This window comes from Lissotriton helveticus, chromosome 1_1 (genome assembly GCF_964261635.1).
Source record: "Lissotriton helveticus chromosome 1_1, aLisHel1.1, whole genome shotgun sequence".
NCBI lineage: Eukaryota > Metazoa > Chordata > Amphibia > Caudata > Salamandridae > Lissotriton > Lissotriton helveticus.
In genome coordinates this window covers 185334765-185355989 of record NC_136057.1, presented here as the reverse complement: position 1 = coordinate 185355989, position 21225 = coordinate 185334765, and the positions used below count along the sequence as shown (strand labels likewise).

The following is a 21225-nucleotide window of genomic DNA, read 5'->3' as shown; positions in this document are numbered from 1 at the left end:
TGCATATCAAAAATATTTGGCATGTTGACATCATCCGTTTCGTTAACTCCTGTTATTAAATTTTTCATTTTCAGTAAAAAACAAGTAACATAATAAAGAAAAAAATCAGGTACCCCCATTCCTCCCCTTAGGGTTGGCAACGTCATATGTTTCATTGCCCTTCTAGGTCTCCCCGGGCTCCATAGAAATTTCTCGCATTTAGATTGCAAGTTCTGTATCTTATCCTTAGTGATTTCTAAAGGTATTGATCTAAACAAGTAAAGTACCTTTGGCAGTATATTCATTTTTATCACATTTGATCTTCCAATGATAGTTAAATAGAGCCTTTCCCATCTGTCCAACGATGCCGTGATTTTTAGCATTAAAGTATTCCAATTAACTTGCACAATTTCCGCCATATTTGCCCTAATTAAAATTCCCAGATAGGTCACCTCTTTAACCACCCTGCTTTCAGCCCAAACAATTGTATCAGAACAAAGAATTTGGGTTTTGGTCTCGTTCAATTTATAACCTGTTATCAGTCCAAATATATGTGCTAATCGTTCAATTTCTTTAATTGCTGTTGCAGGTTTAGTTGTTACCACTGCTATGTCATCGGCATATGCAAACACCGAAAAATAAAGATTCTGGACTTTATAAGGGGTAATCAAAATATTCTGGTCTAATAACTCAATAAAAGGGTTTATGTAGAGAGCAAATAAAAGGGAAGAGCACGGGCAGCCTTGTCTTGTGCCTCGTGTTATAATGACTTTATCGGAAAGTTGGCCCATAACTGAGATCTTTGCTACTGGTTTTAGATACAAAGTTTGTATTGCTCCAATGAATCCTCCCCCAAATCCCATTTTGCTCATTATTTGCCAAAGGTACTCCCATTGCACACGATCAAACGCTTTTTCCGCGTCCAGCAGAATCAGCGCTAAATCATTCTTATATACTGAAGCCGTATCAAAAAGAGATATGACTGTATTTACATGTTCTGTCGTCCCCCTTCTGGGGATAAATCCATGTTGATGTTGTGAAACTAAAAGAGTGATACAATCTGAGAGCCGGTTAGCTAATATTTTAGAGTATATTTTATTATCAGAGTTTAGTAACGAAATCGGTCTATATGACCCTACAAGATCTGGCGGTTTCCCTTTTTACAAAAAACGGCAATAGTAGCTTCCGCCCATGATCCCGGGGGGTTCCCCACCTGAGCTTCTCTCACTGTTTTTAGAAGTTCTTTTTTAATGTCCTGGTAAAATTGTAAGTATATTTCACTTGGTAGTCTATCGGGACCAGTGGCTTTGCCCTTTGCTAGGCTCTTAACAGCTCTATCCAGCTCCTCCTCTGTGATTATATCCTCTAGGCCCAAGGATACAGAGGGGTCCACCTTTTTTAGGCCCTTTGCAAATAATATATTCCAATTTGATCCTGAACAAAGTGATCCCTCATATAGCTCAGAATTAAAATCGTTGGAAAATATTAAGTATCTCTTTTGGTGCTGATTGTATCGTACCTTCAGAGTCTCTCATTTGAGCAATATTTCTAGCCGACTCTTTAATGCGTAATTGAGTCGCCAGCCTTCGCCCGATTGTTTCACCATATTCATGTGCATCCATTTTCAAAGAGAGATACTTCCTGGCATTGTCCTGAGACCAGATACCAGCTATTTTCGCTTTATCCCTAGCAACTTTATCCTCCAATTCAGTTAGACTTGGCCCTTTATTAATTATCTCCTGCATTAATAATGTTTCCGACGAGATTAAGTGATCATATAAGCTATCTAACTCTAATTTGGCTTTTTTCCGAGCCCTAGATGAAAAGCTTATACATTCTCCCCGAAATCCAGCTTTAAAAGTATCCCATATTATGGCTTGTGAACTGGATCCCTCATTCTCTTCAAAATATAACTTTATCCATTTTCTTATATGTTCTTGAAACTCCTCGTTAAAAATTAGCTTCCTATCAAAAGTAAAACTAGTTTGTCTGGGTTTACTTAAACCCATATCAATCTCTAATAATAGCGGGGAGTGATCAGATGTTATTCTAGGATATGTTGAAATACTTGCGCCAGACGTAATTGAAGTAGGGGAGAAAAAATAATCAAGCCTGACAAATTTTTTATGCGGGTGTGAGTAAAAAGTATAGCCGTTATCTTGTGGTCTAAGTTGACCCCAAACATCCACTAGCCCATGATCTTGTATCAGGCTAGCCAATGCCTTAAATACTTTTGGTTTACGGCCCTTGTACATGGCCCGCCCTTCCTTTAAAGCAGTATTATTCAGGTTTATGTTCATGTCCCCACAAATAATCATGGGTTGAGCCCATGTAGTTAACTCAGTATTCAATTCAGTAATGACCTCTGGGTCATCTAAATTTGATCCATAAATATTACAAAGACTTAAATTCTTACCGTCTACACTTATTTCCACTATTACCCATCTACCTTTTTTGTCCGCCAAAGTTTTACCTATTACAGCAACGTCCCCTTTAACCATAGTGGCGACACCCCTAATCATACTAGTTTGACCCGTAGCGGCTGCAAGTGTGTATCCCAATTCAGTTAAGACCGATCTCTTGGGCCAAGGTATATGGGTCTCCTGAATGCATACTATATGTGGTCCTATATACTTTAATTCAGCAGCCACTCTCTGCCTTTTATTCACATTGTTGAGTCCTGATACATTTAGAGAACAAATTCTTAAGCGTTTCGTTGCCATTGAAAGATGCGAAATAAAATTACCTTTATTCTAATATTTTGATTCCTGTTCAAAATACAAATCATTTCTATAGACTCATTTGAATCAAAAAGCGTATTACACCATGCCAAAATTAAATCAAAGGTAGGCTTCTCACTTTGTAGCTTGCTGTGCCCAAGAACAGTTTTTCCCCACTTTTCCTCCCCATAGCACCCCATTGTTACTGACCGCCATTGTTACTGACCGAACTTGAACTTGAACGCTTCAATCGATAGCTGTTTTTTTTTTTTTGCCTGCCTCGAGCCTCGCATTATACTTACTTGGCGTTACTAGCTCCTGTGTCCGAGCTCTCTTGCCGGAAAAGACAAGGCGGCTGAGCTTGTGTTTGGTTTGGTAGCAGGAAAAGGCAAGACTGCAGGGCGGTTAACGGCATACCTGTCTTCACTACAGCTTGGGAAACAGAAGTCTGCAGACCTGAGTTGTGAGGTGCTGCGGTTTCAAGAGCGATAAGTACCTGTGAGAAATGGCGCCTAAGGAGAAAAGAGGTCGTGGACAGCCCGCTGCTGGAACCAGAACCGAGACTGAGACGGAGACACAGGAAGAGAGCCAAAATTTGAACGCAGTCAACGTGGCTTCAACACCGACGCAGAAAACTCCGACTAGAGGCAATAGTCGTGTGGAGACACTGGCCAAGGAAACTGGAAAGTCTGCTAGAGGTAATTCGCGATTTTCTGGTAGTGAGCTGGTCAGTGGGGCGCAGGGAGCATGTAATAACGCTAAGACTGTTAAAGCTACCACTAAAAGTATTCCTGAGCTTTTTAACACTTTAAAAAACAAGGAGACTCTTAGGGGCACAAAGAGTAAACCAAACCAGGGGGCATATTACCAACAACTAGCGATAATTTTTGTCTCTAACTTGTTTAGAGACAAAAATTATCGCCGCACATCGGCGATTTTTATCGCAGATAAACCTTGCTATTAGCAAGGTTTATCGCAAATGCGATAAAAAACGGCCGCAATGCATGAATATCGCTGAAAAGTCAGCGATATTCATGCATTATCGAGCAAATGCTCTTAGCCATGTTATCCACCTCCCATTGGATAACATGGTGAAGAACTGCTCAGGGCAGGTGTTAGCTTTTGGAGATATTCGCGCTTAGCGCGAATATCTCCAAAAGTTGGTAATAGGAGATAGCGATGTTAGCGACTGTTTCCAGTCGCTAACATCTTGGCACGCTCACTTTGCATGTCATTAGTGATAAATATCACTGACATGCAAAGCGGGGCCCAAGATGGTCGCTATCTCCTATTAGCTGTCACTAACTGGTGTTAGCGACAGCTTGGTAATAGGGAGATAATTTTATCTCCGCTTTCTTGGCTTTTAAAGCCAAAAAAGCGGAGATAAACCCCCTTGATAATATGCCCCCAGGTTACTGATAATGGTAGTGAGAGCATCCCGGTTGAGTCTGTTGAAGCTTTGATACAGCGCGTTGAAATTAGCCAGCTGGCTCAGGGTGGTTCTGACAATGCTTTTACTGAAGTGGCTCAGCCAAATCCTGAGGAAGGAGAAGGAGAAGGATTGTGCGAAGAGAATGACAAGCAGCCCGCTGAAAATGCTACAGTACAAGAATCTATGGATAATACTGGGAGTACTGGTGTTACCGGCCCCCTTGAGGGTAATATTTCTGGTAAACACATTGAGAGCATAGACTCTGCGGAATTCTGGGGTATATTATCAACAACTAGCGATAATTTTTGTCTCTAACTTGTTTAGAGACAAAAATTATCGCCGCACATCGGCGATTTTTATCGCAGATAAACCTTGCTATTAGCAAGGTTTATCGCAAATGCGATAAAAAACGCCCGCAATGCATGAATATCGCTGAAAAGTCAGCGATATTCATGCATTATCGAGCAAATGCTCTTAGCCATGTTATCCACCTCCCATTGGATAACATGGCTAAGAACTGCTCAGGGCAGGTGTTAGCTTTTGGAGATATTCGCGCTTAGCGCGAATATCTCCAAAAGTTGGTAATAGGAGATAGCGATGTTAGCGACTGTTTCCAGTCGCTAACATCTTGGCACGCCCACTTTGCATATCATTAGTGATAAATATCACTGACATGCAAAGTGGGGCCCATGATGGTCGCTATCTCCTATTAGCTGTCGCTAACTGGTGTTAGCGACAGCTTGGTAATAGGGAGATAATTTTATCTCCGCTTTCTTGGCTTTTAAAGCCAAAAAAGCGGAGATAAAACCCCTTGATAATATACCCCTCTATTCCTTATCAGAGCACTCTGCTTCATCTACGGAAGATCTTGCTCAACAGTATGCTGAGCAAATGAGTATGGCTGAAGGGAGCCTGGATGGTAGCTATGAGACTGAGGAGGCGAGCTCTGAGCAGACTGAGGGCCAATCTGGGCAAACCGTGCGCCGACTGCGGATGACACAGCTTGAGGATTTTGATCATACCAGGGCTGCCTCACAGATCGAAGAAGAGCAGGGGGACGAGATATCACTTGAACTTATTTACAAGACTATGATGAGACATAGTGAGGAGCACAAACAAGATAGCCTAAGAGTGCAAAATTCACGCAAGAAACTACAAAGCTCTGTTAGACGGCTGGTTAAATCTCATGCAGAATTCCTGGGAAGAGTCACTGAGGCGGAGACTCGTATAGCAACTTTGGAGGATGAGGTAGTCCAACAGAAGAGGATCATAGCTGAGCAACTTACTCACAAAGAAGAGATAAATTGGAAAGTTATTGATCTAGAAAATCGTTCGAGGAGAAATAACTTGCGATTCCTGCAAATAAAGGAAGGAAAGGAAGGGACAGATCCTCGCGGTTTCATAGTTGAGCTTCTCAAAAAATAATTCTCTGACTCGACTCGATGGGATTGGGATCGGGAAGTTGAGAGAGCGCATCGGTTCCCATTTAACATACGAGCCAACAACTTGGAACAGCGAGATCAAAGACCAAGAGCTTTATTGGTGGCATTCAACAGCTTTCTAGCACGAGAGGAAGTGTATAAGAAAGCAAGACCGGATAAAAAAGTAAACGCATTTGGCTGTGAATACTTTGTTCGCCCAGATTTATGTAAACAGTCGGTGGATTTGAGATGGCAAATGCGACAGCTCATTCCTCTCTTTCAGGCCAAGGGAGCTCAGGCCTACCTTATGTTTCCTGCAAAAATGAAAATTGTTCATAAGGAGCGCACTCGTTACTTTATAACATTGTTGGCAGCTAAGACCTTTTTGGACTCACTGTAACTTGACTTATTTAATGTGTAAGCCTATATAGTGAAAAGCTTACATAATGATTATATCATGACTTCAGAGGGCTATCTAAAGCTGGTTATTTATGTATATTGTTTTCGCCTGCAGGTTAACTCGAAGGCGCAATTGAGTATACTATGTTTTATTTCTAAAAATTAGCATTCAGTCTGGGGGCGAAGGCAGGGAAATGGGGCAAGCTCACAATCAAGAGGACCATAAGTCCTAACGCCTCAATAAAGGGAAGGGGTGGGGGGGGGGACACATTAGTTTGGGGTGGTGTTGAATGTGACAAATAACTATTTTTAAGGGAAGTGTTAATCAAACATTGTCAAAATAAATAGGCAGAGTATTTTACTTTTATTTACTAACACACATTTTATTGATTCAAAAATGAAGAACTGGAAGAAAAGACCCTGGTAATGATCAGTTATTTGTAATGATATTTTTACTTTGCAAACATAACTACAACTAAATGAAAAAAGCATGTCATAACTTCAAACTAAAATGACTTTTTCTTTACTTTGCTAGTGGTCTGATATGTTTGTTTGAAGCCCACAGCACAAATCATGACCCTTCTTGGACTTGCATTGGTGCCCCGGGCACTGATGTGTTGCACATACTAGACACCTCCTCACTTTCGGCTGATTGTATTGATCTTTACATAGTGGGATTAGCTGTATATATTTACTCCAGGGACATTTTTTATTTGGGTAGGACTACTTGGTAAATCACCACGTTGTTTTATGAGCTCATCCTGCAAGTTGGCTAAATGTCAGCACAGAATATGTGGTGAATTTGCAAGGAGATCTACATAAAGCTTGCTGTTTCTGTTTAGAATACTGCTGCTGTTGTCTGAATAACCCCCTCATTTAGAAAATGAGAGACACTGCTTATGGACTGTGAACATTTATATATGCTTTGAGCTATGGGGGGCGTGGCTTGGCCGTGAAGCGGAATGGCTGCTTGCTAGAGCAGCTCCGCCGGCTGGGCTAATTAATCCGAAATTATCCGTTTTTAACACGCCGTGCATCGGGCGTAACTGACAGGATTGATTGCTGGGAAGATCCTGTGCGGTTTGATATTGAATTGCAAGCTGTACGACTGGTGGAAAGCTGAGGGAGCTGTGGACATCCTGGACGCGTAGAGAGGCCTGTGCGGCAAGGGAAAGCCGGGAGCTTGCGTGAAAGGCTGACCGGGAACCAGTAGCGCTGGTGCTCAGGGGACGACGGTGGGAACACTGCTGCGATGGACCTCGCGGAGCTCTGGCCTAGGGCCTGTAGTGGAGCACCAAGGATTGCTTGCAAAGGGTTGCCCTAAACATCCACAGAAAGGGAAATAAGAGCGCAATAAAACACGGGCAGTGCGTAAATGGAGAGTAGAAGCCTGCTAGGGTGAACATTGAAACTACGAGACTGTAAAGGCGAGGGAGGCGCCCCAGGCATATGGTGAGAGGAACCCTGGCCAGATGGCTGAGAGGAGAAGCAGAGCCGCACTAATTATACAAAGTACATAATGGACCACACGTCAGCTTTTTAAGTCACTTGGAGCAGCTATTTAAAGGAGATGTACATTATTTATACACAGGGGTGACACGCACGCGGTGACCGGCTCAGTGAACCGCCTGCCAGACTGCTCGATCCTCCCACAGTGGTAAATGCAATGCACCTACAATGGAAATGAAGTGCACAGGTAGATTTTGATGACACACGCGGGGCCCGCCTGAGAAACGTGGCAGAGCGGGGTGCATATACAGGTGCGCTGGCTTCCCTTGGCTGACTGATTAATAGTGGCGCAGGATAGAGGTCCCAGATAGCGCACTAGCGAGCTGAAAATGGGCAGGGACAAGATACACAGCCCAGCGCAGACATCCCGGGGCACAGTCAACAGGGATAGCTGGTAGAAACATAACTAAAGCGCCTCGTGAGACAGAACTATAGCTGGGATATAACGACTCGTGAGGCGACCTGAGGTCAGCTAACAGCCCATTGAGGCTGGTCACGCGCCAAGCCAGTTGGACAAGGTCGACGAGAGATTGATAAGCACCCCGTAGGGGTACGGATCTCGTGAAGATACCTCTGGGTGTGCGATAGGGTGACCTCTGTCGTGGGGAGTGCTATGGTTCAGAGGACAGCTTGCAAAGATAGGGGGCTGCACGCCAAAATGGGGAAACCGGACAAGCGACAACCGAGACTCACCTTCGTCAAGAAATCAAGTAAATCAACTGAAACTGAGGCTGCTTATCGTGAGCCGACAGAAGAAGGCGCACAGGGGCAATTGCCGGCGGCGGATGTCCATTCCACGTTCCAGGAACTGAAAACGAGCCTACAGGGGATTGACTCCAAGATGGACACTCTGGCTGAACGCATGGACAGAATCACCCAAAGGATGGATAAGCAGGAGGGCAGGGTCAGTGTGCTGGAGACTAGAGTGACGAGGACGGAGGAAGGCCAAACCGACATGGAGAAGAAAGTGAGAGGCATGGACAAGGTATTGGCTCTAATTCAACAGAAGAATGAGGATTTGGAGTTGAGATCGAGACAGAACAACATACGAATAACGGGAATTGCGGAAACGACAGATATTCAAAATATGGAGCAGTACGTTGAAACTATGTTCAAAGAGTTGTTTGGGCCAAACCTGTCTCCCATGTTTCTTATAGAGAGAGCGCACAGATCTTTAGGGCCCAGACCGAAGCCTGGTGCACCGGCGAGACCGATCTTGGCCCGCGTGCCTAATTACAGAGACCGTAACTCGATATTACGCCTCGCCAGGGAGAAAGGTGCCATTCAGTACTGTGGAATTGATGTTGCTCTTTATCCAGATTTTACTTTGCAGATACAAGCAGCCTGTAGGGAATTTCTCCCGGCAAAGAAAATTTTCCAATAAATAGGAACAAAATATGCATTGATTTACCCGGCCAAATTGCGGGTACAGGGCCGCGGCAGGCCCACTTTTTTCACAGACGCCAAGGTGGCGCTAAATTATGCAAAGCAGTTAGCAAAAGACAAAGAAGCAACAAAATTCTCCAGATTGAGGACAGACTTAGTGATAATGACTGATAAGCCGCAACCTGCGAAGCAAAGCGCGTTTCATGGTTGCTCATCGTGGGAGATGTGGGATGGCAGTCTGGTCAATGTCTGGTAAGATGAGAGCTCTGCTACTATTTTTGGGAGCCCAAACTATCCCAGAACTCGAGGATGTTATGAGCACAGGGTAAGATGCCGGACACCATGCGCACCTCATGGGATGATTCCCTCAGTTTGGGCACTTTGTTTAACATGTTTGTTGACAGGGGTAACGGGGGGGATTACACAACCTGTTTGGGGGGTTGGTGTGAGTGGAGAGGGGAGTGTTGTGGGTCTGAAAGACAGGGTGGGACTTGTGCGATTTGACTGGGGGGTTGGGGTTGGAGGGGGGCGGTATGTGGAGTTTGTTTGGTCCTGTTATCTGCCATGTCTTATATCTGCATTTGTGAAAGTTGTAGCCTGATGAATGTGCCTCATACAAGCCGCATTAATTGTCACATTACTCTTTCTAAGATGAAATCAGGAATTGTCTTCATACAGATACAGGTGGTACCGGTTATTGAAATGAAGCAGACTGTATATGAATATAGAGGTGAAACAAGGTACCTGTGAGAGTCATTACCTGCCTGTCATGGAATATTAGAGGTCTGAATGACCGCAGAAAAGTGCGATTAATACACTCCTACTTGATGCGCCGGGAGATAGATATATGCTTATTGCAGGAAACCCATTTGACCCCCTACAAATTCTAGCGTGCTAAGACACAATAGGTGGGGGGAGATTGTGGAGGCCACGTACCCGAATTACGCCAGAGGCATACCCATTCTGATACGTAGGGGGTTACAATGGAAAACACATACAACGATTTTTGGATACTGACGGGAGGTATGTCATGCTACAGGGCACGCTATGCAACATTCCAGTGGTAATAGTGAACACGTATGGCCTAATGTCGATAGTCTGTCCTTTTTCAACAGGTATGGCACAAGATACAGTTGTTTGGGTCGATAGTGATATTGTGGAGGGAGACTTTAACGTGGTCATGTCACCCACTGCTGATAGACAGGGAGCTGCCAGGGAAAATCATCCCAACGCTGCAGCGGTACTGAAGGATATTGTGGAGGAAGCCCAATCGGTGGACTCGTGGAGGGCCCTGCACCCGGTGGCCACGGAGGGTACGTGTATAACGTCACACATAAATGCCTGGTCCAGAATAGATTACTGGATTTTGTCTAGGGACTTGCATTCCTGGGTAGAGGGAGCCACACACCTCCCACGTACATTCTCAGATCATGCACCCGCTCAAATCACAATACAAATTCCACTGCAATATGTACAGCCATTTAGTTGGAGGTTTCCATCGTGGGCGTTACTAGATCAGGTGTTTAGAGAGGAACTCCGTGAGAAATTAGTAGACTATTTTGAGATAAACGAAGGATCTGTGGACTCACCTGGGACACTTTGGGAGGCCTTTAAAGTTGTAGCCAGGGGACAATGTATGGCACTGAAAACGGGAGTGCTTAGGGCCATAAGAAACACACTAGGCACATTAGAAAAGGAGATTGCGGATCTAGAAAAAGATATTAGAGAACGCCCTTCCCCTTGCACCCAGGCTGCAATCCGCGCAAAGCTGACTGCGTTTCAGGAGGAAGCCGAAAGGGAAGTGGCGTACCTACACAAATTTTGCACAGGCCTGACGCTATGAAGAGGGGGACAGGGCAGGGAAAACGCTAGCTAATTTACTGCACGCTCCATGTGGAGCGGACTATATAACTGAACTAGAGAGGGAGGATGGTACGGTGGTCAGGGCGCCGCAAGCGATACTTCGGACTATGACTGAGTTTTATGAGTCACTGTATACATCACACACAAACCCATCAATGTCAGACATCACAAAATATTTGGACACTATCGCATTAGCATGGTTTAATAACTGCGCTAGAGAGTACCTCCCCATCCAGTGGACGGACGGGGAGGTAAAGTATCTGGGTATTTGGATCAGCAGATCCATACAGGAAATATGGTTGTCAAATTATGGTAGAATAATAGATTGGGTTGAAGGGAAGGTAAAGAGGTGGAAAACCCTGCCGCTTTCCCTCACGGGGCGTATAGCCATCATTAAAATGGTCATCCTACCCAAGCTACTCTATCTTTTTGTTAATATTCCTATGCCCTTAACCACCCACTTTTTCAAACATCTCCGGACTGGGATTCTTGAACTGATTTGGGCAGGAAGGCAACCAAGAGTATCCTGGAAACTATTGACTCTTCCCTTTGAACAGGGAAGATTAGCAGCCCCTGATTTCGAATTATATGCATACAATGCACAGGCACAAGACCTACACTACTAGCACCATCCAATCCCGTACCTACCACATGTGGCTATTGAAATGGATATGGCTGCGCCCACTCCGCTCAATGCAACGGTATACCACCCATATAGACGTACCCATTCAGACATTAACACTGTTGAAGCTACATGATGGGCATGGAGGAATATAGTAAAGCGGGCAGGCATTAAGGAGCTCTATGCGCCATCTACGCCGCTGGGGGGGTAACCCGCTATTGGGTCCACTAACGTACAAGGCTGTGGGTGAACGTGCAATGAAGAGAGGTCTGATGCCGCTAGTGATCTCTATCCAGATGATAAATTCCTGACCCTACAAAAATTATGTGAGCCAGATGTGCCCTCGGCGTCTGATATGCTATTATATTATCAGCTGCGAGCCGCATGTAGAGCAAGATATTCGGAACTTCCGGATATTCCGGCATCATTACCGGCGCTAGAAAATGTCTTGTCTAATAGCTCACCCCGCAAATTGTTTACGCGTATTCATAGTATTACTCAGGAGACACCACCTATACTGCTAAGAACATCTAGGGCAGATTGGGAAAAAGAAGCTGCCATTACAATTACTGATAAGCAATGGTCATTCTGTTGTTCACAGCTGGCAAACTTATCACCGAATTACAGATTAAGGCTTATACACTTAAACTATTTACATAGGATGTATCGTACACCTACACAGTTATATCGCATGGGTCTCCAACCAGATGCGAAGTGTTGGAGATGCGGGGAACAAGAGGCAACGTTCTTCCACTTAACATAGCATTTCAATACCATAGCACACTATTGGTCAGAAGAAATAAGACACATAGGATGCATTATAGATACAAATATGTGGGTTGACCCACTGGTGGCGCTTTTGGGTTTTGTCATGGAAGTGCCCAGAGACTCCCGTAAGTTAACGGCTATCCTGCTATTATTGGCTAAACGACAGATAGCGCTGTATTGGAAGAAGTTGACGCCACCTTCTGTGGCGTGTTGGGTGCGTTCGGTCATTTATTGTAAGGATCAGCTGTTGAATTATTGGACCTCTTGCCAAGTGGATCTAAGCCTGCTGATATATGGGAACCGTTCGATGGGTGGTTGAAACAGGGGGGCTTAGATTTTTGTGCAAGTAGTCAAGATACACAATAAGAAGTGGATATATGGCAGTCTCCATACCGAATTAAGTAGTGGCTGATTAGCATATATGATCATTCCTCTTTATTGCACTTGTTGGAGTATTACATGTATGATACTGATAGCACCTGAAATGGCAAAATTCTACTGGGCGAATTACACTGTAATGTAAGAATGCGTAGGGGGCGATATGGCAGGATGGAGTGAGGAGAATTATGTCTTAAAGTTTTAAAGGTTACATGAGAAATACGCTGTTTTTGTTGAATATGACCCACACAAGTTATAAATATCAGCATTGATAGTGCTGATACGCCGCCGGACCCCCGGGTTAGCGGCTACAGGGCTGTCAGGGCTGTGTCATCGAAATTTGACGTAAGTGCCTTGGATGCTTCTGGCCTCAGGGTTGTAGGCGTACAGTTGTGTTGCTTTTGGAATACGTAATAAAGGTTTTAAAATATATATATATATATATATATATATATATATATATATATATATATATATATATACATATCTCTTCACACGCTGGTTCCAGGTTACCCGGCCATTGAGCGCTTGTTGTGGGTGCGTGACCCTACGGCAGAACCTCGCCGTTATATATTTTACGCTTCTTCGCTGTCACACAAAAGAAATCGGGCGCACTCCCTCTGAGTTCCACAGTTAGATTTATTGCAATCTTTTCAGCATGAAAACCAAACGATCTACGCGTTTCGGTGCTGCAAGCACCTTGCTCACGATCAACTTCCCATATTTTTTTCAAAACATTTAAAGAAATCTCAAGGGTTTGATGTTACATCACTTCCTGTTTCTCAATGCTGGGCATTGTGGAATTTGTAGTTTTTGTAGTCTTTTATCGTTTTTTAAGTATAAAAAGAGTCTCTGGGTAGAGTTTGTACCATTCATTTAACACAGAAAATAATAACCCCTTATTTTCAGTATAGAACTCTTTTCATGTCTTAAAGACAGGTGACATTTTCATTTTTGGTTTTTGATTTTTGGTTTTTTAAGTGTCTATGACCATCAAGGTTATTGATTACATTTCCAATCCCTCCGGTGGGATTTGTCATCTTTATTATGTTCATTTGACGGGGTTCTTTTCTTTACCGAATCTTCTCCTTATTTTTAATTTTCAGTTTTGAGCTTTACACTCTCTCCCCTTCTCATGTGTTCCATTAATTTTCAGAGATGAATGTATAACTCCTCCGATTGGTTGAGGCCATACGGGCTTGAAGTTCTGAAATTTAGGATGTGGCGTGACTCCTTTTGCCTTAAGGCATTTTCTCGGTCTCCTCCACGAATATTCTTTGGTATTGTTTCTATCCCAAAGAATTTCAGTATCAGCCAGTCTGCATTGTGGTGTTGCTCCATGTGTTTCGCCACCGCATTTGCTCTGTCCTAATGTGTTGTGACTCTTGCATGTTCCATTATGCGTTTTTTTAATTCACCTTTTGTGCTGCCCACATACATTAGAGGGCATGGACACTCTATTCCGTAGACTGTGTACTCTGTTTTACAAGTAATTAGTTGACGTATTTCCCTTTTTTTGTTGTTAGGCATTGGTACTTCCTTTGTCTGTTTTGCAATTTGGCACATTTTGCACCCATAGCATTTAACGAAACCAGTGGTTTTAAGCTAGTCCTTCTTTTTATCTTTATTCAATCAATCAATCAAGGCATTTATATAGCGCACTACTCACCCAGAGGGTCTCAAGGCGCTAGGGGAGGGGGGTCCGCTACTGCTCGAACAGCCAGGTCTTGAGTTGTTTCCTGAAGGCGAGGTGGTCCTGGGTCTGGCGGAGGTGGGTCGGGAGGGAGTTCCATGTCTTGGCGGCGAGGTAGGAGAAGGACCGTCCCCCTGTGGTGGCTCTTCGGATGCGGGGGACGGTGGCAAGGGCGTGGCCGGTCGATCGAAGCTGGCGAGTGGGAGCGTAGAAGTTGAGGCGGCTGTTGAGGTATCCTGGGCCTTGGTTGTGTAGGGCTTTGTGTGCGTGGGTGAGAAGACGGAAGGTGATTCTCTTGTTGACCGGGAGCCAGTGCAGGTCTCTCAGGTGTCCGGAGATGTGGCTGCGACGGGGGATGTCCAAGATGAGTCATGCTGAGGCGTTCTGGATCTGCTGGAGTCTCTTCTGGAGTTTGGCGGTGGTTCCGGCGTAGAGGGATCTGCCGTAGTCCAGCCGGCTGGTGACGAGGGCATGGGTGACCGTCTTCCTGGTCTCAGTGGGGATCCACCGGAAGATCTTACGTAGCATGCGCAGGATGTTGAAGCACGACGAGGAGACGGCGTTGACTTGTCTGGTCATGGAGAGGGAGGAGTCCAGGATGAAGCCCAGGTTGCGTGCGTGGTCTGTTGGTTTGGGTGCGCTGCCTAGGGTGGGGGGCCACCAGGAGTCATCCCAGGTGGAGGGTGAGGATCCCAGGATGAGGACTTCCGTCTTGTCCGAGTTCAGTTTCAGGCGGCTGTTCTTCATCCATTCGGCTACCTCTTTCATCCCTTCGTGGAGGTTGGCTCTGGCGGTGGCGGGGTCGTTGGTGAGGGAGAGGATCAATTGGGTGTCGTCGGCGTAGGAGATGATGTTGAGGTTGTGCTGGCGTGCGATGTCTGCGAGGGGGCTCATGTAGACGTTGAAGAGGGTTGGGCTGAGCGAGGACCCGTGAGGAACGCCGCAGATGACTTCGGTGGCTTCAGATCTGAACGGGGGAGGCGGACTCTCTGTGTTCTTCCGGCGAGGAAGGAGATGATCCATTCCAGTGCTTTCTCCTGGATTCCGACGTTGCTGAGTCGCTGCACTAGTGTACGGTGGCAGACCGTGTCGAAGGCCGCGGAGAGGTCTAGGAGGATGAGGGCCGCTGTTTCTCCGTTGTCAAGCAGTGCTCGGATGTCATCGGTGGCTGCGATCAGGGCGGTCTCGGTGCTGTGGTTGGCTCGGAAGCCAGACTGTGAGAGGTCGAGGGAACCGTTCGTCTCGAGGAAGGCGGCCAGCTGCTTGTTAACGGTCTTCTCGATGACTTTTGCAGGGAACGGGAGCAGCGAGATGGGGCGGTAGTTCTTGAGGTCGGTGGGGTCGGCTGATGGCTTCTTTAGTAGAGCGCTGAGTTCGGCGTGCTTCCAGCTCTCCGGGAAGGTCGCGGTGTCAAAGGAGGTGTTGATGATGTCCCGCAGGTGGGGTGCGATGACACCGTCAGCCTTGTTGAAGACGTGGTGAGGGCAGGGGTCGGTCGGAGATCCAGAGTGGATGGAGTTCATCGTGCGGACGGTATCTTTGGTGCTGATCGGGGTCCAGGCACGGAGGGTGGTGGTGGGGGGCGGTGGTTCGGTCGTGGCGTACGTCGGTTGAGTGCTGAAGCTGATGTGTATGTCCGCGATCTTGCTGTGGAAGTAGGAGGCGAGGGAGTTGCAGAGGTCTTGCGAAGGGGTGATGTCGTTGTTTCCGGCGTTTGGGTTGGAGAGCTCTTTGACGATGTTGAAGAGTTCCTTGCTGTTGTGTGCGTTGTTGTCCAGTCGTTCCTTGAATGCAGTTTTCTTGATTGCGTGGATGAGTTGGTGGTGTTTTCGGGTGGCGAGCTTGAGGGCGGTCATGTTGTCAGGTGTTGGGTCTCTGCGCCAGGTTCTCTCGAGGGCTCGGCAGTTCTTCTTGGAGCTCTTGAGTTCGTCGGTGAACCACGGGGCTTTCTTGCTGCCGGGTCTGCTAGGCGGGGTCCTCAGGGGGGCGAGGTCGTCTGCGCAGTCGCTGATCCATTTTGTGAGGTTGGTGGCCGCTTGGCTGGGGTTCGTTGCGCTGGTGGGTGGGTTCTTGCTCAGGGAGGTCGCGATTTGTTCGGCTGTGATCTTGTTCCAGTTTCTGCGTGCAACCTGTTGCTGGTGGTGGTGGATAGTGGTCCTTTTGAAGCCGCAGCTGTGGTCCGTCCAGTGGAGTCCGGTGGCGTGGCTGAAGGTGATGTCCTTGCTGGATGAGAAGACTGGGTCGAGTGTGTGTCCGGCATAGTGGGTGGGGGTGGTCACCAGCTGTTTGAGTCCGAGGTTAGCGAGGTTGTCCAGCAGGGTGGTGGTGTTGCGGTCGTTGATGTTCTCCAGGTGGAAGTTGAGGTCCCCGAGGAGGATGTAGTCAGCGGAGGGGAGGGCGTGCGGGCTGATGAAGTCGGCGATGTCTTCGCTGAATTGTGTGCGTGGTCCCGGGGGTCTGTAGATGAGGGTGCCTCTGAGGGTGGTCTTGGGGTTGATGTGGACCTGGAAGTGCAGGTGCTTGGCGGGTGCGAGGGTGTCGTCGGTGTTGGTCGTGATGCGGATGGTGTTCTTGTGGATGATGGCGATGCCTCCTCCGGTCTGGTTGATGCGGTCCCTTCGGATGATCTTGTAGCCGTCTGGGATGGCGATGGCGATGTCGGGCGCTGAAGAGGCGTTCATCCAGGTTTCAGTGAGGAAGGCGACGTCTGGTGAGGTTGTGTCAAGCAGGTTCCAGAGCTCGATGGTGTGTCTGTGGACGGAGCGGGTGTTGAGCAGGATGCACTTGAGGTGGCTGCTGCTGTTGCTCGTCTTGGTCTTGGTCGGAGCAGGAGCGGTGCATGTCCGGATGCAGGTGAACTTGCAGGAGTGGCAGCAGAAGGGTCCATGGGTGCGTCTCGGGGTGGCTCGGTAGCAACCCGGGGATCGGCCGGCGTTGAGTGCGTAGAGTTCGGTGGTGTTGTAGGTCCGGCGGGAGGGCTGGCGTCTGCGGGGGCCAGGGGTCCTGGCACTGGGCGCGGTCCAGGCGCGGACGGGCGCAGACAGGCTTACCTTTGGCGCACCTTCGGCGCTCAATCGGTGCTCCCGCTGCGAACGTCCGCTGTGCGGTCGCTGAGGGGGCGTCATAAGAAGGGAGCCGGGAGGGTGGGTCAGCTGGGAGGCGGGATCGTGTAGTCCAATCGTCTGGCGTGGGGGCGGGGCCGCAGGCAGGAAGCGGCGGGAAAAAAGGGAGCAGGCAAAGCGGGCGGCCCAGCGGCGGCTGGGGCGCTGCAATCGGCGTTGGCTCTCAGCGGCGATGTGCTCAGGCAGCAGGAGGCTCTGGGGCAGGAGAGGTGAGGAGCGAGGGGGCAACCAGGCCGAAGGTTCGGTGCTCTCCTGTACGTCACGGTCGGATGTTTTCCCACTAGTTTTCCCACTGTTTCGTCTAGATGTAGAATCTTCCAGTTTTTTCTCAGGATATGTACAAGTTGCCTACTATTTTCAGAGTAGTCAGTAATGAGCCTGATTGGTTCCTGTTCGATTTTGTTCTCTTCTTCCTTTGAACGTTTTAGGCATTCCGATCTGGGTTTCTCATTTGCTTTTTTCCAACATTTCTCAATATTGCCCTGATTGTATTTCCGATTTTTAAACCTCCTTTTTGTTATGGCGCTGTGTTTTTGCCATTCAGTCTCTTCGCTACATATTCTTCTAATGTGAAGAAACTCTCCATATGGGATGCTTGAGATCAGTGGTGCTTGGTGGAAGCTTGTTGCTTCCAATGTTGCATTAGTGGCCGTGACTTTTCTGTGCAGGGTCGTTTGGATGTGATTATCCTTGATGTAAATGCATGTATCGAGGAATGTTACTTCTTTGTTGTTGATTTCATATGTGAAATTCAATCCTGCCATGCTGCCATTGATGATCTTGTAATTTGAAGATTATTACAAACGACCCTGCACAGAAAAGTCACAGCCACTAATGCAACATTGGAAGCAACAAGCTTCCACCAAGCACCACTTACTAATCTTGGTTTTCATAGAAGTTAGGATTTTGTCTTAAGTCTGTCTTAAGTTTTGCTTAAGACAAACTTAAGACAAAATCCTAAATTCTGTGAATACCAAAAGTAGTAAGTTCATTCTGTGAATGCCAAAAGTAGTAAGTGTATTCTGTGAATACCAAAATAGTAGTAAGTTTAGGATTGAGTCTTAATTACATTCTGTGAATCGGGCCAACTATAACTTGCACGTCTGCAATGCACTGCTGATTACGTCACATATTACAATACTCATGACAGTGTTTTTAAAAAAAAATTTGATTGGTTAACTGGCTTATTAAGTGTATCTTAGTGAATACATATATTAGCGAGTAATGTTTAAATATTTAAATATATGCATGAGTGATGTAATATGTGACGTCATCAGCAGTGCATTGCAGACGTGCAAGTTATAGTGTGTCCAACTAACTATAACGTGGGAATTTCAATGGTTTTATGCGAGTAAAATTTCCAGCTAACTATAACTGGTGTGAAACCTATGGTTTTTTCAGTGAATTTCAAAGGTTTTTTAAATGCTAATTCCTAACTATAACTGGTGTGTAACCTATGGTTTTTTCAGTGAATATATATATATATATAAAATTTCTATGGCAAAATGAAACCCCTCATTTTGTTCCTTTTCAAATTAAATGTATTAAGTGTTACCACTTTATTCCAATCAAGATGACTTCAGGTGTGCCATACTTTTGTCATAAGTAAGACTGTTAGCATTCTAGTTGTTCTTTAGAACACTCTGGGACATTCTGTCATTGGGCTATAGTTGGGCTACATCTGGCTGATATTTGGGCTACATTTGGGCTCTTTTGTCTCTGGTGGCCATCTTGGGAGACTGCATATCAGAATTTTTTTAATGAAATATAAGAGGATTTGAGAAGTCACTCAAAATGTGCCCTAATTTTTCTTTCTTCAGCACTAATGAGAAATTTCCTAGTTACCACAAAGGAAAGTTTCAATTCTATTAAGGAGGCGGAGGCGAGGATTTTGCTAGTCCTTTCTCCATTTTATTGGACAGCAAGTTAGTAGTAAAGAAAAAACAACACATCCAGGACTGCCCAAACCAACATGGCAGCGGTAGTCCTGGGAACGTAACAACCAATCAGAGTCCAACAGTTCGTATATATGGAGTTCCAGCTGTTAGTCCTTCCTCTTTCGTGGGAGCTGCCGCAGGAAAGAAGTCATCCAACCACTAGTCCGTCTTTTGAACGGAGCCTAGGGAAGAGAACAATAATAATAATATCTTGTCCAGAACAATGTCGAAGAATTCAGTAACATTGCAATGGAGTAAACAGAACGGAATGCAGAAAGAACTTAATCAGCATTGCACAGGTTATCAATGAAAGCATTAAAACTCAGAAAAAAGTATACTTCCCTTAGACGAAGTAAACAATCATAATCCAGTCACGGGAGGGGAGGCTCGATAAAGCCTGGGTGGGAAAATCCTCGCCTCCGCCTCCTTAATAGAATTGAAACTTTCCTTTGTGGTAACTAGGAAATTTCTCATTCTATGTCAGGAAGCGGAGGCGAGGATTTTGCTTGTTCAAAGCCTACTCACCACCAACGAAGCAGCCTCATGGATTGGCTTAAAGTAGAACTTTTTGAAAGTCGAATCTGAGGACCAATCCGCTGCATTCATGATATCCTCCAGGCGTCCACCTACCTGAATAGCCTTGGAAGCCATTGCACCTCTAGTGGAATGAGCCCCAAAGTCAGTGACGCTAATTCCAGCTTCAGACATTATCCACCTGACCCATCTGGCAATGGTGGGAGAGGAAACAGCCTTGAACGGCTTCTTAACCGCAATAAGTAATTGTCTCTCGCCCGGAGGGCGGAGTTCAAGAGTAACATCCTCATATGTCTTAAGGCAACGAACAACACAGAGCTTTGGCGAATCTGGGAAAGCCGGGTAAGTTACTGACCTGGTATTACATTTAGTTCTTCTTGAAACAGTAAATGTAACCCCTTCTGGGGAAAAAACCCTGGCTGATAAGTCCAGTGCACGAACATCTGAGGCACGTTTACATGAGATCAGGCAGAGGAGAATCGCTAATTTGGCCGAAAGCTCCTTGCGGGAAAGGTATTGATTATCCTGCCAGGACTTTAGAAAATTCAAGACCACATTAACATCCCACAAACCTGAATAACGAGGTTCTGGGGGGCGCGAAAGGCGAATACCTTTAAGGAGTTTACAAACCCAAGGGTGCTCACCAACCGGAGAGCCATCAACGAGGGCATGCCCAGCCGAAATTGCCGACCTGAAAGAATTAATGGTGCTGTACGCCAATTTCTTTTTGAAAAGATCAGCGAGGAAGTTAATCACGTCGGTGACAGAGGAGCCCATGGGATCCAGGTGTTTTCCCACACACCAACGAACCCATCTGTTCCATGCTGATCTATACCGCTTAGTGGTGTTAGGAGCCCAGGCTCCTCGAATGAGGAGCTCAGCATCTCTCGAAAGCGAGTCACAAGACCAACGTCCCCTGAAATCCTCCATGCCATAAGACGTAGATGGCCCTGGAGAACCAGCGGATGAGGGTGACCCAATGGATCCGTTAGAATGTGGTCGAACGACGGAAGCCGAAGAGGCCTGTCCCAGGATAGTTCCAAAAGAGAAGGGAACCAGCATTGAGCCCTCCAGATTGGCGTGATCAGAATCAGAGAAGCTCTCTGCCTGCGGACTTGAGCCGCCACCCTTTGAATGAAAAGGAAGGGGGGAAACGCATAAGCTGGAAACAGGGACCAGTCCTGTAGGAAGGCATCCACTGCTTCCGCCCCCGGATCCGGTTTCCAGCTGTAGAAACGGGGTAGTTGGGCGTTCCATCTGGACGCAAATAAGTCCATTACTGGAAGACCCCAAAGGTCCGAAATTCTCTGAAATACTGAAGGATCCAGTCTCCAGTCGCTGGCATCCCGGAAATTCCTGGATTGCCAATCCGCAACCGTGTTCAGGTCGCCTGGGAGATACTCCGCCGTGACAGAGATCTGGCGAAGAAGGCAATAGTTCCAAAAGTCTTTCGCAAGGTCCG

At 46.4% G+C, this 21225-nt stretch overlaps 1 long non-coding RNA gene across 3 annotated transcripts in view; it reads right to left on the bottom strand.

The window, feature by feature from the left end:
* Positions 1-19191: 19191 nt before the first annotated feature.
* The window catches only part of LOC144768474 (uncharacterized), a 381170-nt gene continuing 379136 nt past the window's right edge, over positions 19192-21225 (bottom strand). For all 3 annotated transcript variants that reach the window (XR_013598549.1, XR_013598550.1, XR_013598551.1), the window contains one exon: positions 19192-19411. This is a non-coding gene — a long non-coding RNA (uncharacterized LOC144768474). The remainder of the gene's footprint in view (positions 19412-21225) is intronic.